Genomic DNA, 18410 nt, shown 5'->3' with positions numbered 1-18410 from the left:
ATGAAAATTCAAAAATATGTGAAATTTGTCTTCAGGCAGCAATTAAACATCATCGTAAGAGGCAGTTTTGGCGTGTCAACAAAAGCAGGAACAATTTGAATTATCAAAAAGGATATTTGGTTAAAATACATACTCTGAAAAGCTAAAGAAGGTGGAACTGCAAAACCTCTGAAGAAGAATTTGAGAACAAATGAAAGAACATTTTTTCTAAAAGGGATTTCTCAATATCTTGATCAAGAGACAAGAGAAAAGAAATCAGTAAGTCATACACTATGGACTTAATTAGATTTTCATAATTACTTTTTCGGCTTCAGTTTGTTCATATTCAATTTTGTGAAGCCCTTATTTTCATCCTTTACATTCTTTTCCGCTTTGGAAGTTAAATTTACTTCCTTGATTGCCTATAAAAGAAGAAAAAGTGTGATTTATTGCATATAAATCAGATGTTTCTTCTACTGCAGAGTTGAATAGACTTTATCACTTTTTCCTATCTTTGAGTTCCTTTACCGATCATCACCTTGAATTGATCAATCTCAAATATATTGAGTAATGTATATTACTACAGTCATGACAATCAATTTTGAGCATCCTTTTCTCCCGCACTCTGAGAGAAACACGACGGCAGATCCTTCCCGCAGGAAAAGAAACACCAAAAAAGAGAACCATAATAGCGTAATGACAACCACGAACAGTACCATAATAGCAGAGTGAGCTCAGCTCTCGTTTTCTTTACCCTCCAGTTCTTCTTCGTCTTCTTTTTTTCTTTCAAGATGGCGTCATCTAGTTCATCCGGGATCACGGTCGCAGGGGTGACGTCAGCTACGAAGATAGAGAGAAGATGCTGTGCAGTTGACCGGCATTCCTTTCTGCCTTCTTTATTTTGTTGCTCCTCTTTCTTCTGTTCCCGTTATCGTTTTTGCTTCGTCTGGTTTTCTTGCGGGTTTGCAGGATGCCTGGTTTGCTTACACTGGAAAATACTATTTTCGAAAACAATGATTGTGGTTTTTTTTATTTTGCGTGTGTGCGTTTGCCCTTCTTACTGCGTTGCTCTTCTTTCTTCTGCTCCCGTTATCGTTTTTCTTTATGTGCCTTTCATGCGGTTTGCAGGAAGCCTTGTTTTGTTTACACTGGAAAATACCATTCTCGAAATAAAATTATCATTTACCTTTACCCCCATATATGGTCATGCCATCAAAGTACGAGACAAAGATACCTCAGATACTTCAGTCTGCATTCTTGAGGAGGGGCCAGCGTCCAGGTAGGCTGACCCCAGACTGAGCGACGCCAATTCTATCATTTTCCCCATAAACTAGTTACGTTATACAAAGCTAAAAATATATTGAAAAACGTAGCGTTTTGTATGATAGAATTGAAAGAATCTTTGCCACTTGCTTCCCTTTTATATGGTGGGTGTTTCGCTATCTTTTTATTTATTCTTTTTTCAGAGGATCCCCATTAAGTTCTCATTTTCACATCTCGTTTATTTGCTTTTTAAGCTATTTATTACTTTTGGAATATTTTTTAGTACTGGACACCTTCGAATTATACATTAAACTTTCTGAGTCCGTTGGACATCGATAATTCATTTTGTTCAAAGGAGTTCTCTTTTAATCTAATCCTTTGTGTGAAGTATATTTTTCATTATGTTTAGAACACGTTTTAAACAATAAATATATGTATTCCTGTTCAAATCCCTCACAATGAAGTCCAGATTCTCAGTTTCAAAATCAAACCTGAATTATAGACACGATTCCAATCGTTCTCAGACATAATTTTCTGCTCAGTTTAGCAAATGAGTTTATTCACCATCTTGTAATAGGCCCTCATGATGTCAAGGTGCTTTGAATACTTTTCCACCAGTCAGTTCTTTTTTCTTTTTTCTTTTTTCTTCAAATGGGTTTTAGAGATCTGTGACTTGCCTCAGGGAATTTTCTGTAGTTTGTAGTTTGAAATTGGTTCCAGCAGCTCGTGACTTGTAAAAAGGTCGTTTTTTTTTTTTATTTCTCATTGGATTTAGAGTTTTGTGACTTGCACAATGATCCTTTTTTTCTGCATTTTAGTAGATAGTCTTACACCACATATCTGTCTGTTTTTCAGATATGCTGTCTGTTTACTATTATCATCCTAATTTTTTGGTTGTGTTCGGTTTTTTAGAACAATTTTTGCTCAATTGCAATTATCATCATATTTTTTTCAGTGGCTTTCATTACCGTATGCATCACGGAGACTTTGTAGTCCTGTTTCCATACCTGAAAGGTCAAAATTCTGTTTAGAAATTGTAACGGCAACAATAATCCATTATGCCGTATAATGTTCGACCAACTCATATAATAAATCTAAATCTGTTGTTCTCAGTTCTATGAAAATTAAATCCTCTGTCTTTGAACAGGTGATTTTTGCCTTAAAGTTGCATTTGATTCAAGGAAAAATATTTAACTGACTTAGCCAAGGTGAGGATTTTGTTTGTAATGGATTCTGTATTCTAGTTCATTCAGCCCTTTTATATATATATATATATATATATATATATATATATATATATATATATATATATATATATATATAATGTGTGTGTGTTTGTTTGTGTGTGGATCAATGAAGTACTTTTCCTTGTTAGATATGGCAAGCCTTTATTTAGCAATGGTTCCTACTGCATTCATTATAAACGTAGTTCTTATTCGTGATCCCACTAGCACTATCGTGCATCAGATCTGTAGCAAGACCTGTACTTTATACTTTTTTTCCTTTATTTTTTTTTCGCATGATCTTATTTCTTTTCCAACTCGTATGGTCTCTACCATTGGTCTCTATACCATTTCTTCCTTTGCGGTCTGGCCATTTCTTTGTTCACAGATCCATCAATCTTATCCTTCCTTTGTGCCGTTGCCACAGTCATTCTCTTCCATCTGCCGTCTACGTCAGATAACCTTTTATTTCCCAGGATTAATAGAGTACTCTATTAATCCTGTTATTTCCTTTTCATCCAATCTTTGATCTAATGAACTTTTCATTTCCGAAAGTAACTGAATCACTGTAAACTTACACACCTGCTGAAACAATTACCTTTTACTTTTGATTATTTTTAGGGGGATAATGTCTCTTAGGTTTTTTGTCCTGCATTCTTCACAAATACTAATCTTTAAGATTCGGTATCTGTGTGGCGTCTCAGATCATAGCGAGGTTCCCTTCAATTATTGTGACCTCTACAGCGGCTCTCTACTTTTCTTTACACTCGGCGCATATCATGGAGTACGATTCTCGATAGCTAATTTCTCATACCGTCATTTATTCAGCGTTTATTTTCTTGCTCTGTTTGATCCAAGCGTTCTTGCTTTGACCTGTCGTCGTGCTATTTCTCATAATAATCACTGGTTTGTGTGGCCGCTTTGCCACTTTTTCTGCTTCTTAAATTTCTGTTGTAATTATCTGCTAGTTTTAAAGGAAGGTCATTGCGGTTATCTCTATTTTAAGCAGTTTTTCTCTCTACAGATACTGACTTTCTGTTTGTCTGGCGGTCCTCCTAAATCTCGGGGTACACCTCTTTTATTTATCATTATTATTATTATTATTATTATTATTATTATTATTATTATTATTATTATTATTATTATTATTATTATTACTATTATTATTATTATTATTATTATTATTATTATTATTATTATTATTATTATTATACAATATAAGCTTTCAAAGAATAGGTATCCCAACAGTGAAAAAAATGCTAAAATATCTCAAGACATTACAGAAGTATTCATCTCATAGTAATCTTGAAGATTGCATACAATGACCCGCGAAGATAAAATGAACGAGGGAAAACTATATATTTCAGGTAACACTTCTGGGTCAGAATGACAGTAAATGTGGAAGAGTTTATGGTGGCCTCAAGTGGGAAAAATTATTTTTGGTGGCTGTGGCTTTAGTGGGTAAGATTTTTTCTCGCATTAATTTTTGCTTTTATGGCTATTTTAATGCATGGTGGAGATTTTTTCCCATTTTGTTATATATATATATGTGTGTGTGTGCGTGCGTGTGTGTGTATTTATATATGTATATACATAGATATATTTATGTAGATGCATATATATACATACATATATATATACCCAAATGTGTATACACACTTATACATACATACATATATTTATACATACATATGACCTTATGTAAGTCCGTTCTCGCTTCTTTTGAATAACCTACAGTTTCGGAGAGGAGAAAATAACTTAAATCCTTTAGCTGATAAATATGAAATTCTGTCTGCTACTCACGAACAATAAGAGTTCTTTAATAAATCACAAGAAATATTTGTAGTTTCTGCTGTTAGATACAACTGGCCTTATGCCAGCGAGAGCTTCTTCCCTCTTCTCATCCTTTAATAACAAAAGAAGAGACGAAAAAAAAGAGAAAAAACTCCATAGCATCTGAAGTATGGGTGATCAGTCAGACCGCAAGAGCGTGTACGCCAAGTGGCCAGCTATTTACCGATCGCCACCGCTGGAGCTCCCAGACCGCAGAGGGAACTCTCGCTTCGCCGTTTTCTCCTAATTACGGAGAAAAGAAACCCACCTCTGCCGTCCGTGAAATGGTTTCACTTGCAGTCTTTAGTCCGTAGAGGTCTGGTGTCACTTAGCTTTCTCCTGATGGCGAAGATGGAAGATTTAGGGAATTAATTATCTACGCTTTTTTTTTTATTTGAGTTCCTCTGTGTGTGTGTGTGTGTGTGTGTGTGTGTGTACTTGTTGGATAACGTAAGAATGAACGAACAGAATTGGATGACTTATAAACCAATGAGTCTCATTTTAAGACTCGCACAAACGACTCGCTCTCACGCGAGAATGTAACAATGGAATCAAGGTAAAGTTCAAGAGGTTGGACAGCTAAGAAAAACGAGACTGAAGGGAAGGGCTTGAAAACACACGACTTAAAAGCAAGAACTACAGGCTGTTGAAAGGGAAGAGAGGAGGTATCTGAATTTGAGCATTTAATTCCATTTTCTCTCTTCAAGGAACTACAGCATAACTCCTAATCATTTTCTTATATCCATCATATTCATCTATCATCGAGAAACCTTTCGCTTTCCTCATTAAAATCTACCTTATTGGGTACAACTTCCTGACCCTGGAGACTCAGCAACTCAACCTTGACATTTGAAATAAATCTACGTCTTTAAACGGAATTCCGTGAAATGATCCCAACTGTGCCACGAACTATTACTAAACTGAGGCTGTGATGTAACGAGTGTTATGATGATGAAGATGTAATCTGTTTCTGAGGTCACGGTAAGGTGATTGCTGTGAGATTCCCTGTGATAGAAATCTGGGGAGGAGTTATATTACCTATTCGTGCATCTGCTTGAGAATATTCGTTTAAAGGTTTGTTGATAGTTATATTAATACTTTTAACTGGGAAAATGGTTTGAAATACAGACAATTCGCGCATCAAAAGTGGTTTCTTGTTCATCACTAAAAATTTACCTTATCTAAAATCACAATATTTCTACTCAACTTTGGAAGTATTGATTCTGCGTGATTCTTTAAATAAAGCGTTAACTTTTACATAGAATTAAATATCGTTGTGAAATCTGGGCTAGTATCCCTTAGGGGGTTAGTGCCGGCAGTGCACCTCATGCGGTGCACTGTAGGCATTAATTAAGGTTCTTTGCAGCGCCCCTTCGGCCCCTAGCTGCAACCCCTTTCGTTCCTTTTACTTCCATCTTACTTTCCATACTCTCCTAACAGTTGTTTCCTAGTGCAACTGCGAGGTTTTCCTCCTGTTACACCTTTCAAACCTTTCGACTATCAGTTTCCCTTTTGGCGCTGAATGACCTCATGTGTCCCAGCGTTTGGCCTTTGGCCAAAATTTTATATTCCATCCTAGTATCATCTTAAGCCTCATAGCAGGTTAAATGGTCTTTATATCATTTCTGTATGTATAACATATATATATACCTATATATATATATATATATATATATATATATATATATATATATATATATATATATATATATATATATATATGTGTGTGTGTGTGTGTGTGTGTGTGTGTGTCCTGTCTGTCTGTCAGCCTTTCTGCTATTGTTATTCTTTATACAGTAAGTAGTCACAACTCAAGATTTGTTATCTATATAATGGGTATCTCTCAGATAAAAAATAAAAGAATATTCTTATTTGAGTTGCAGGTTAGTATAGGACATGTGATGGACAAGTGAAGTCATTTCATATACAAAGTTATTCCAGTTATCAATTAAAAGCAGCTGGGAATGCTCTGATGTCTTGTTTATTTAACCAAACGGTGTCGGATAAAACATCCTGTTCAATATTTCTCTCCCACAAGTCATTTTTACAGAGTACAGATCCTCTTGGGATGTTTGCTAACAAAGCCTCTTTGAGTGGATTACGCACCTACTTGAGTGATAATCCTCTTATGTTCGCGATGTCGTGAAGGTGTTTTATAAATCTGCCAAATTCTTTCGAGAGGAAAAGACCCAGAGTATTTGTCCAACTTGTCAGGAACTCAATTTTAATTTAAAGAAAAATGAAAAGAACCTAAAAAAAAATCTTTCAGAACATGACTGAGAGATTATTTATTCAACGTTGATAAGAATCCATCAAAAGATTATAATTTTACGATGATGAGAACCCACTAGTAGAATGTCATTATTGGAACATCCTTAAACCATGACTTGACTCCGTGACGTCACCGGCATCCCTTGGGTATAGCTTTTGCGCATTCGGTGTTTGCTGAAATGTAGATAAACATCTCCCAGAGATGTTTTACGTTTACAAAGCACTTGATGGCTCATGAAACTGCTTCTCCCAGCTGATTTTATCGACCGGAGCTGGTCGTGTTTGCGAAAATCTCCTTCAGATGTGGAAAAATCGAGGCAATGTTTTCTGTCGTGAACATTAAAAGGCTTACGACATGGGAAGCATTACAAGATTTTGTTGCTTTACTCGATAGCTCTTGTATATATCCTGATAAGGTGATATTTAAGTCACTTTTACCGTAGGGGGTTTATTCAATTCAGCCTTGATCAAATTCCTTGCAAGTTCTTACTTTCCATTCTTATTTAAAGAATATTTTATCTTATGCTTCTGTTGTAATACGAATCGTTGTTTCGAATTCTTTTTGCAAATATACTGTGCGGTCCAGTACAAAAATTACAAGGTTTCATGTTATTGTATGTAAGAACGATTAGATATGTAACTCATGGAAGTACTTTGTCAAAAGCATCACTTGGCATTAGTATGAATATGTTACTTGGAATTTTAAGAAGATGAGGATTATTAGAAGGCAGATATTAACTTTAGTGCTAAGAGATCGTTGTGTTACTATATGAAACCTGCACAAGGCAATAATGACTCTTGTTACTAGAGACTAGTTACTTCAGAACACAATCGAGGAAATGGATCTCTGATTCCCGGGGAGATGAACTCAGATTCTTTCACTCAACGCTGATAATTATTACTCCTAAACTGCCTAAAATCATTTTTAAACATACTAAGTATTAACGTTAAGATAAATCATATTAAGCCCCAAAAAAGAAACAAAGATTAAAGGCCACTAATCTTTTTATTCCTTTCTGAGATTCGACTGAGATACCTTTTGAATACTCAAGACTGACGCTAATTCTCGACCACCTGCCGACTCTCCTCCATCATTCTATTCTTCCTCCACGCAGACTGAAGTCAGGGAATGATATAGTATATAAGGGCCACTTTGTGCCAAGGTTATCAGATCAAAGGACCGCGCGGCGAGGGCTCTGAACCAAAGGCTCGCAGAGGAGCACGGGATAAGAGACCCATTCACCTCTGGCAAACAATGCATCTCGAATATGTATGGGATAATTTTTCACGGTTTTAGCTCGAGCATCTGCAACACGTGTTGCACATATCTGCAACATCGCCACATGCCTGTGGTTCTGTAGTTCTCTGTTACCTGGGTTAGATAATAGCGTCTTAGCCTGTACTATCAAGAGGTCAAGGCTAGCTTATAGAAGGCTCTGACCACCATTTCAAGGTAGCAGGTTGCATCTTTATTGCACAAAGTTGCTAAATAAGGCTAGGTAATGTGGAACTCGTTGCACGGTTGAGATAATGGCGATATGTGTCTTGAATTGAGATTTTCTTAATTACGTAAGAGACCCGCTTTCTGAGCTTTGCGCATCACTGCCTTCGTTTGTCTGACCTTTATGATTGTTCATGTATTTGTTTATTTATTTCTTTTGTTGGCTCATTTCTGTTGTTATTCATTTTTTATCTTATCCCAGCTTTCTCCTTTTTACTCATGTGCACATTGTAAGATGAGGTTCGAATTGTAAGTTCATGGTCTTTCAGATTTTCTCCCAATAGATGGCTGTTCATATTGAATAATAATAATAATAATAATAATAATAATAATAATAATAATAATAATAATAATAATAATAATAATAATAATAATGACAAGGTTGCTTTCATGAACATGGCTTACTAGGGCCGAATTTATCAATTCTTAACTAATAACAATCAAGCAAATCTTAAAAGCCTTCATTTCAAAGAACATACATATGTAAACTGTAAACCCTTGAAAGCAACCGCTAGGTAAACAAACAACAAACTTCACGATTCAAACATTTAAAACATCTGGATAAGATGTTTACCGTGTAACCCAACCATCCCAAATGTTTTGTTTTTTGTTGATGATATTTCTGCAAATTTTCTACGCCGCACAGCAAGCAGTTCCAGCAGCTAGTTCTACGCTTGCCTTCAGTCCCCACAACTCCAGACACGCGCATAATCGAAGCGCCTCCATCAGATAAGGCCCCCAAAAATATCGTGCCCGTGGGCGTGATTTTGGGCGTCTCAGGGCGTGATGTACTTGTCTGCTAAGTGCCTATGTTCGTGATTCGAGACAGGTGTAATTGTGTGAGGTGGAAGAAGGTGCCGATTCTCATTCTACCTGGCTGGCTGTTTTTGCCTTCTTCTCTCTCTCTCTCTCTCTCTCTCTCTCTCTCTCTCTCTCTCTATATATATATATATATATATATATATATATATATATATATATATATATATATATATATATATATATATATATATATATATATATATATATATATATATATATATATATATATTTCTTTGTTTTGAAGATACTTCATGATTATTAGCACCAAAGGACAATTTCTCTCTCTCTCTCTCTCTCTCTCTCTCTCTCTCTCTCTCTCTCTCTCTCTCTCTCTCTCTCTCTCTCTCTTTGAAGATAATTTGAATACTCATTTGTCTCTTTTGAAGCTTGCATGCATGGTGAATGGTAAGCGGTCTTTTTCTTCTTTTTTTTTTTACATCAAGAAGGTCATCCATCTTATTCACTTCTTTTCTAATTACGATCATTACCTTTGTGCTTCGTCCTTCTTCTTCTTCTTCTTCTTCTTCTTCTTCTTCTTCTTCTTCTTCTTCTTCTTCTTCTTCTTCTTCTTCTTCTTTCTCTACCGTGGCTTTGTTTACATTTCTCAGTCCTGCGTTTGGTTTCCCATCTTCTTCTTCTTCTTCTTCTTCTTCTAAAAAGCTTGATTCTTCTTCTTTCCCTGACGTGTCGTGTTTACATTTCCCAGTCATGTGTTTTGTTTCCTATCTTCTTCTTCTTCTTCTTCTTCTTCTTCTTCTTCTTCTTCTTCTTCTTCTTCTAAAGAGCTCGTTTGCATTGCTTCGACCCGCTACTGTCGCTTGTAGCCTTGTGCTCAAGTGCCTATTGTTACAGAAGCAATGTAGATCCTGTTAGGTTCTGTTGTTGTGTCTGGCTGTGGTATTCGTATTTATAGATCTCGTTTGATTATTTTTTTTTCAGGGCTCGATAGTTGTTTCTTAACGCTTTTGGTATTAGTTAGTCTGTTATATATTGGTATTCTCATGAAATTTAGAAGTTTTCAAACTCGAACCTACAGCAGTCAAAACACTGAATGTATTTCATGTTTACTTTTATATATATATATATATATATATATATATATATATATATATATATATATATATATATATATATATATGAAGATAAAAAGGCCCATGAGGTGCGCATTGATTCACATCGGGGAATTAGTTTCCGCACAGGTAGCAGAATCTCAAACCCAGAGCACTCCAACATCAGGAACCATTCAAAACAATGTAAAACCTACATTGAGAACAAAGATTTTAGCGTCATCGGTCATACTGCCAACCCTCAAGACTTAACAATCTTAGAGTCGTTATTTATCAAACAACTTGTACCATCATTAAATACTCATACATCCGCTGGTCAACTGTATTTAGCTTAACTCCTTACTGTGGTGGCTTCTTTCCATTTAGTTCCATACTGTTTCACCTCTAGGTTGGTTGTGTTTTTATTCTTATTTATTTCATTTTTACTGTAACATTTTAAACGTATTCTAAGACTGTACTTATAACTGTTTTTATGTTTTTATCTTTTCTTGTGCACAGCCCTGAAGATGTAATTCAGTACAAAATTACGAAACGTTGGATTTAAAATAAATAAGACAAGCCTAGTGATGTGTGGTTTTCGTCCGTCTTCCTCTGGATATGCTTCCTGGAGTATTTCCCTGTTCCCTGTATCACTATATATATATATATATATATATATATATATATATATATATATATATATATATATATATATATATATATATATATATATATATAAATTTATATATGTAATTATATATATATATATAAGTATATATATATTTCACTGTATACCTTATCCCCTTAAAGGGGGTGGAAACAGGTAATGAGCTTCTGGTTTTATGCAGTGGTTATAAATCATATAGCTGGTTGACAGTAAGTTTCACAGTGTTGTTTCAGAAATCGATAAATTATTTTTATCATGACAAGCGAAACTGCAACACTGTTGCAGAGGAAACTGAAATACAGAAATTAAGAATAAGCCATATAAAAATATTAACAAAACAACAGTAAAGATTAAAAACAAGTTATAAGGTTAAAGTCATGTGAATCTGCTCAACAAAAATATAACAGTTAATCCAGTTTGGAATTCCGAAGTTCCACTGTCTAGGAGGATTCACGTGACTGTAACCTTGTAACTTGTTTTTAATCTTCATCATTGCTTTGTTAATGCTTTTATATGGTTTATTCCTTATTTCTGTATTCCAATTTCCTCTGCAACCGGGTTAAGTTTCGTTTATCATGATCATAATAATTTATCATATGAGTCTGCTCAATCAAAAAAAAAAAAAAAGATACATCCAATTTGAACTTCTGACATTCCACCAATTCGACGAAAATTCTAAAAAGACATTCCATAATTCCATCACGGCAGGAACTTAACGCCTGGAAAACAATGTGGCGTCCAACCTTACAAAAGAACACAATTGCAAATCTCAAATCCTTGTCATTTCTCAGCCAAGACTTAAGGAGCGCCTTTTAACCTGCGGTGGCGGAAGGAGGCGTTTGTAATTGCTAACGAAGTCTCAGTCGCTCGTTTGTCTTGCGTTCGTTATTAGACGTAGATTGGTTGACGTTGTAGATGAGGCAATAATCGTTTCCGGCTGTTTATGCATTCATGAATCCCCAAGTGGGTTCGGGTAAAACGGACTTTTTAGGGTGTAGATAATTTTCCTCCTTGGCTGCGTTTTTCGATGTGGATGCAGTGTTGTAATTGCTCTCATGCAAGCTTTTTATACTTATTTATACTTATATATGCATACACATACATATATACATACATACAATCATACTTGTATGTATATATAAATATATATATATATATATATATATATATATATATATATATATATATATATATTACATAGATAGATCCATCTGTAGGTAGATACTGTATACATATGTGTGAGAGACAGCTTATATATATATATATATATATATATATATATATATATATATATATATATATATATATATATATATATATATATATATATATATATATATATATATATATATATATTATATATATATATATGTATATATATTGTGTGTGTATGTGATATATATATATATATATATATATATATATATATATATATATATATATATATATATATACTGTATATATATATATATTAGACAGATAGATCCATCGGTAGGTACATGGACACATGTGTGAGAGACAGCGAGCATGTGTGTGTGTGTATGTATGAAAACATACCTATACTGCATTCATTCAAGTACTTACAAAGACATCTTTTACCAGGAGATAGACATATGTGTGAGAGGTATCGAGAAAGCATGGATGCATGCGTTTATATATACCGCATTCATTCATGGATTTGCACAGATGCACCTTCATCATAACCACAAGCAAAGACGCAAGACTGATAAAAATATGTACACTTGTTCCACACAAAACCTTTCGACCAAAGAAACAAAGTCGAGCTACTGCCAACCGCAAAACAAACCAAAGCATCAATACCATTTCCTAGTATTGAAAAAAACACACATACACTAAAAAAAAAAAAGAAACAACCCCTACACGGTATGGCACCGCCCAATCCTGCTCAGGGAATTTTTCACGGTCACCGAACCGTTCATTACGAATCGTCTAATGGCCTCCCGAGCGCTCCCCGGCGATTCAAGGAAGGTGCAGAGGCGCAGAATAAGAGGTGCGATGATCTATGGCCTTATTTTGAAAGAAAAGAGATGCAGTGAATGGCACCACGAGGTTGCACTCTCTCTCTCTCTCTCTCTCTCTCTCTCTCTCTCTCTCTCTCTCTCTCTCTCTCTCTCTCTCTCTCTCTCTCTCCCTCTCTCTCTCTCTCTCTCTCTCTCTCTCTCTCTCTCTCGGACATTAACTTAAGGTGTTTATGTTCATAGCTAGAGATGTTACTCTAAATGATTTTGATATGACTCGTAGAATTTATTCTCTCTCTCTCTCTCTCTCTCTCTCTCTCTCTCTCTCTCTCTCTCTCTCTCTCTCTCTCTCTCTCTCTCGGACCTTAAGGTGTTTATTTTCATAGCTACGAGATGTTACTCTAAATGATTTTGATATGACTCGTAGAGTTGATTCTCTCTCTCTCTCTCTCTCTCTCTCTCTCTCTCTCTCTCTCTCTCTCTCTCTCTCTCTCTCATACGCTAAGGTCGTTCTAAGGGAGGGCTCTGATTTGGTATTCACGTTCAGGGCTCGGAGATGTTACTCTAAATGGTTTGTAGAATTTATATTTGCTTTTGTTGTTGAGATTCAGCACAGCGGTAAATCGCTGCTTTATTATTATTATTATTATTATTATTATTATTATTATTATTATTATTATTATTATTATTATTATTATTATTATTATTATTATTATTATTATTATTATTATTATTATTATTATTATTATTATTATTATTATTATTATTATTATTACTGAATAATTTACTATCCTCAGTTTCAGGTAGGAAGAGCATAAAGATCGTATGATTATATGAAATATAAATGACAGGAATACAGACTACTATAAACCAACAAAATATAGGCAATTCAGTAACGCTAAACAAAAAATATAGTCTGTTTAACTGATCATAAAACAAAATTAATACAATACTGATCATAAGACAATTCAGAACATGAAAACAATAGAACATAAGCTGTACAACCACACCCAACACAAACTTAAATAAAAAAAGTCTCGAACACTATGGCTCTCCAAGACCAGTCAAAAACTAGTGCACCTTTTGACAGATGTGCAACACTAAACCAGGAACTAATTACTTCTATCAAAAAATAAAAAAATACGAACGTCATAATACTTACGTAAGCAAGAAATTCTTGCACAAAATCCTCTGCAGAATCTCCCTGAATTACATCACTAAACCAGTGACAACCTAAAACAATAAACCAGAAAACACGAAGGAATAGGAAATAAACCAATAAAAGTTGAATGACATAACAGCTCAAAAAACTTTAAAAATGAATCTTGTACAGGATCTCCCTAAATTACAACACTAAACCCGTAACTATTTACAACAATAAACTAAAATAACCTGCAAACAACAAATCCATTCTAAAAAAAAAAAAAAAAAAGAAGACAAACCAATCAATAAATATCTCAAAATCCAGTACAGTATCTTACATTAAAATCGACAGGCATAAGTAATAAGAACAGACCAAAGCCGATTAGGCTTCTCCAAGAGACAGGCCTACCTATAAAGAGGACTGCCTATCCCAGCCTTGTCATTCATTCATCTTTTGTTGTTATTCCCCGAATTAGGTGTCTACTTGGAAGGGTCGCGATCGCAGGCCCACCCCAAAACGGGAGTGCCTCGCTGGAGAGGGTGTTCAGGAGAGCGTCCTGAAAGGGAATGTGTAAATGAACCTGAATTTACAATGGGAGATTATTCGCTTGTTTTGAAATTATGTTTTTCTTATTGTTTTCTTTCAGGTTCGCAGTTTCTTAAAGAAAATATTGTGCTTGATATTTGGTTAGTCACAAATTCATATTTTCTAGACTTTTCTTTTGTATTTTATCTTTGAATATCACAATCTAAAAAACAAAAGTACCTTTGAATCAATATGCTAAAAATAGGACTTAGAACTGAATACGCTCAGTACGATTACATATGAAAATATTTCAAAAGAAAATTGTAAAAGACAATATAAAACTTCTGGATAACTTTAGAATCTACGAGCAAAATTACGATATAGAACTAAGGGCATTCATGAAGATTATTTTTTATATTTTTCATTACAGATTATTGAAAAATGACAAGATAAAGCTTCGAAAATCACTTTTATTCATATAAAAAAAAGAAGGGAATTTAGACCTCAGACCTTTTAGTACAGCAACATAAAATAGTCAGGTTGAAAGTTCCTGTATTCAGCCTCGCAAATATCTTTCAAATCCACGTCCAATAAATATTCAGAGCTACAGGAGGATGTAAATCAGACCACCAGCATTAGCATACAACCGCATCAAAATATTCTCGTCGAAGAAAGCTGTCTCGTTCAGGAGTTTGAGATATTGGTGATAAATCCTTGCTTAAGTATTCAGCATCGGGGCAGTTCCTCTTCTTCTTCTTTAGAAGTTCAATTTGGATACGAACAGCGCCCCCAGACAAGACCTATCAGCTGGACTATAAATCGAGTAGCCTTTCATAAGCATAAGCCAAACTTATGGTCGTTCGAGATACGAAAGAAATGCGAAGATTTAATCCCAAATGGTATACTTTAGGCGTCCGATTTCTTACTTCATTCCTCAAGAAGAGCAAGTTTTTAACATTGTCTTCCTACGCGATTTAACTGAGATATTCCTGGCACAGTAATTGTAATTCTTCTTGTATGTTAGTGGGTGGTCTTTTTTCCATGTTAATGTTTAATATTATGATGTTTTATTATGATTAATTTGAGTAAATTTCATGTTCCTAATCGTTGTTGCTTTTTTTTTTTGCAAGGATTTGCATACTTGGAAATTTGCAATAGTGAATTGCCAACTCTAAAATTTTTGTTTCTGAGTTTGTGGCAGATACGAGTTTTTCTGAATTTTCAATCAGTGCTTTGGGAATTCTGAATATCATCTTTATTCTCTATGTTCATAGAAGTTATCTTGAATACCCTCTAAATATTGACCTGTTTCCACCTTCAGAAACCGCAAGCACAATTTATGATACCAATACATTTTGAATCTTGTAATTCTGTTGTATCTCGATTCTGTCAAGACATATGAAAACTTTTTTTTTGCATTTGCTCTGCTCTCTCTCTCTCTCTCTCTCTCTCTCTCTCTCTCTCTCTCTCTCTCTCTCTCTCTCTCTGTAAGCAGCGTAATATTTTTTGAGACACCAGCAATTGCTCAAAACTTCCAGCAAAATACCAAGAGTGATATGATATACTAATTTTTAAAAGGATCAGAAGTCCAAACAGTATTTTATTTTGATGTAAAAAAATCAAGTAAGTACTTTTGGGAACGTGAATTTTCGAAATTTTTATTTTATCTAAAAAGTCAAGTAAGTACTTTGGACCAAAATTTCGAAAGTCTCTTACTTATTTCTTCAGAGAGATATTTTTCGAGAGAGTATGCGAACTCAGAGACCACACACACATGTAGATGTTTCCGGATCTCTGGCCTCCATGTAGAGAGAGGTCTGTGGGAGCCACACATTACCATGAACTGCAGAGTTTTCTTGCACCAGCTCGTGGCTTTTAGCGGTTAACACAGGGTCAGATGTTATTCAGGCCCTCTAGCTAAAGTTTCTAAGACGAGGAAAGAGAAGAAGGACCTGAACTCTCTCTCTCTCTCTCTCTCTCTCTCTCTCTCTCTCTCTCTCTCTCTCTCTGTGTGTGTGTGTGTGTGTCATTATGATGCTAATTACAGATCTTATTCAGGCTCTCTAGCTAAAGTTTTTAAGACGGGAAAAAAGAAGAAGGACCTGAACTCTCTCTCTCTCTCTCTCTCTCTCTCTCTCTCTCTCTCTCTCTCTCTCTCTCTCTCTTTTCTGTGTGTGTGTGTGTGTGTGTGTGTGTGTGTGTGTGTCATTATGACTCTAATTACAGATGTTATTCAGGCCCTCTAGCTAAAGTTTCTAATACGAGAAAAAAGAAGAAGGACCTGAACTCTCTCTCTCTCTCTCTCTCTCTCTCTCTCTCTCTCTCTCTCTCTCTCTCTCTCTCTCTCTGTATGTGTGTGTGTGTGTGTGTCATTATGACGCTAATTACAGATGTTATTCAGACCCTCTAGCTAAAGTTTCTAAGACGAGAAAAAAGAAGGACCGAAGGACCTGAACTCTCTCTCTCTCTCTCTCTCTCTCTCTCTCTCTCTCTCTCTCTCTCTCTCTCTCTCTCTCTCTCTCATTATGGCGCTAATTGCAGATGTTATTCAGGGTCCCTAGCTAAAGTTTCTAAGACAAGGAAAAAGAAGAAGGACCTGAACTCTCTCTCTCTCTCTCTCTCTCTCTCTCTCTCTCTCTCTCTCTCTCTCTCTCTCTCTCTCTCTCTCCTCATTATGGCGCTAATTGCAGATGTTATTCAGGCTCTCTAGCTAAAGTTTCTAAGACAAGGAAAAAGAAGAAGGACCTGAACTCTCTCTCTCTCTCTCTCTCTCTCTCTCTCTCTCTCTCTCTCTCTCTCTCTCATTATGGCGCTAATTGCAGATGTTATTCAGGCTCTCTAGCTAAAGTTTCTAAGACAAGGAAAAAGAAGAAGGACCTGAACTCTCTCTCTCTCTCTCTCTCTCTCTGTCTCTCTCTCTCTCTCTCTCTCTCTCTCTCTCTCTCTGTCATTATGACTCTAATTACAGTTTCGTGATACCAACAGGATCTTGCTTGGCCTTCGTATGTTAACAAGCGACTAATTTGGCTCCTTCGGAGATTCGTCTGTAGACACTGATCTTATTTTGTTAGGAATAGCGGAATGTGATAATAATTCTTGTTATAGTATTCTATATCATTACGGTGATATATCACCTTGTTTATGCATTTTTAATCACCAGTTTTGCCTTTTGATATATTAGATAAATGTAACCCACTTAAACAAAATTCAGCACAAAACGAACCATGAATTCTGAAGCCAAATGAAAAAGGAACAAAAAACACACCAATCTATTTTTAGAAACTGACATCACGGCAGTAAGGATTGCGTCATACACACACACACACGCATTACGCCCCAGAATGACGTCATGGGAATACGGGCATTACATCATAGTACCCTCGATGACATCATGGGAAAGGAAACTAGGGTATAATGGCCGACCTTTTAATCTGCTAATGAGACGTTAAGACACTTTGCTTCTGTCCCTTGTCTGGGTAGCAGCGGTTTAATAGCATGGTACCAAGCTTCCTAAAACATGGCTTTGACCGTGGCACACCCTTTAACGGCTCCCCCCGAAGCCAGTGATTGAATGGTTTCGAGTCGAGGGTAATTAAGTTCATGTTAATTTCATACGCTTTGAAGGGGGAACGGTAGGAAATTGTGTACACTCCGCGAGGGTGCTGCAGGGGACTGATAATTTTGTATGCTCTTACACGCTTCGTTGCGTGAGTACTTGTTCATTCATATATATAGGAAATGTGAGGCATAAATAGATTGTTTATCTTTATATTTAATTGTCTGTTTGAAAGATGAACCAGTATGTTATTAATACATCATTTTAACTTGAATGAAATAATGGCAGATCATTATTTTCTGCCAAACAAGACAAGCCATCGGTATTTCGGTAACATTTATAAACCTCACTCAATCTAATCAGGTCCTTTCTAATTACTTATTCATTCTTAAGGTAGACATTTTCTGCCTGTTGTGATACTAACATTATTAAACACTCAGAATTTCCTTAGCACTTAGTTTAATGATTTTCTTATTTTCAGATCAATATTAACTTTTATTATTATTATTATTATTATTATTATTATTATTATTATTATTATTATTATTATTATTACGGCTTTTGTTCCTGCCCATTTTCTTTACTTTCTCCAGATCGCATA

At 35.3% G+C, this 18410-nt stretch overlaps 1 protein-coding gene across 2 annotated transcripts in view; it reads left to right on the top strand.

Moving 5' to 3' along the window:
* The window catches only part of LOC136825955 (uncharacterized), a 137053-nt gene that overhangs the window by 55289 nt on the left and 63354 nt on the right, over window positions 1–18410 (top strand). The window lies entirely within an intron of this gene.

This window comes from Macrobrachium rosenbergii, chromosome 40, assembly GCF_040412425.1.
Source record: "Macrobrachium rosenbergii isolate ZJJX-2024 chromosome 40, ASM4041242v1, whole genome shotgun sequence".
NCBI classification, from domain to species: domain Eukaryota; kingdom Metazoa; phylum Arthropoda; class Malacostraca; order Decapoda; family Palaemonidae; genus Macrobrachium; species Macrobrachium rosenbergii.
Note: the sequence above shows the minus strand (reverse complement) of the source record. Positions and strands in the feature narration are given on the sequence as shown.